The 1,160-nt window shown below is 43.3% G+C and overlaps 1 protein-coding gene across 1 annotated transcript in view; it reads right to left on the reverse strand.

The window, feature by feature from the left end:
• Positions 1 to 1,160, reverse strand: part of LOC106870367 (sperm-associated antigen 6) — a 21,789-nt gene that overhangs the window by 20,159 nt on the left and 470 nt on the right. The window lies entirely within an intron of this gene.

The following is a 1,160-nucleotide window of genomic DNA, read 5'->3' on the forward strand; positions in this document are numbered from 1 at the left end:
TCATCATCATCATCATCATCATCATCGTTAACGTCCGCTTTCCATGCTGGCATGGTTGGATGATTTGACTGAGGACTGGCAAACCAGATGGCTGCACCAGGCTCCAATCTAATCTGGCAGAGTTTCTACAGCTGGATGCCCTTACTAACACCAATCACTCCGAGAGTGTAGTGGGTGCTTTTACGTTCCCCCGGCACGAGGGCCAGTCAGGTGGTACTGGCAACGGCCACGCTCAAATATTTTTATGTACCACCTGTACAGGAACCAGTCCAGCAGCACTGGCAACGACCTTGCTCGAATATTTTTTCATGTGCCACCAGCACAAGTGCCAGTAAGGCGATGCTGGTAAAGATCGCGCTTGAATGGTGCTTTTTATGTGCCAGCGGCACTGAAGCCAGTCAGCTGTTCTGGTAACGATCATGCTCAGATGGTGCTCTTAGCGCTTCACTAGCACGGATGCCAGTCATCGAATTTGATTTCGATTTCGATGTAGCATGGCTGTTCGTACACATGCGTCATACAGTCTACCTTTTACTCTGAGCAAGAGGTAAGAGCTCTCTGAACTTTGCCAAGGCTATTCTTATTCTAGCAGCTACACTTTCAGTGCACCCAATGTTACAAAGTGATTCAAGGTGCAAGAGTTTCGTGCATGTGTATGTGTGTGTGTGTGCATACATGTGTGCACCCATGCATGCACACACACACACACACACACACACACACACACACACACATATATTAATGTTTGTTTTTATGTTCAGTTAATTTTATATGAATCAGATGGGTTACTCTCCTACTTTTGTAGACTACAAATTTATCATTCATTAGCAAGAATATTATTGAGTGACTTTGAGGTTTCTGCTAACTAATCCATCATCAGACTAGCAGTCCAATGAAGGGCTAACTGGCCAAATCTTCAAAGTCACTGTCAATAACATTCTTGTTTAAGAATTATATGTGTGTGTGTGTGTGTCGGTGTTAAAACGGGGGTAGCTGATGAAGGAGAATGTTCTCTATGTGGCTTGTGTGTTTTCTTGTCTACGTTTTGTTTGCAATGTCCTGTACCCAGATATGCACCTATACATACAGGTGGATGTCGGTATGCACATACCTGTACGTATATATGCATATACTCATTTACTATTTATATATATATATAT

This window comes from Octopus bimaculoides, chromosome 1, assembly GCF_001194135.2.
Source record: "Octopus bimaculoides isolate UCB-OBI-ISO-001 chromosome 1, ASM119413v2, whole genome shotgun sequence".
NCBI classification, from domain to species: Eukaryota; Metazoa; Mollusca; class Cephalopoda; order Octopoda; family Octopodidae; genus Octopus; species Octopus bimaculoides.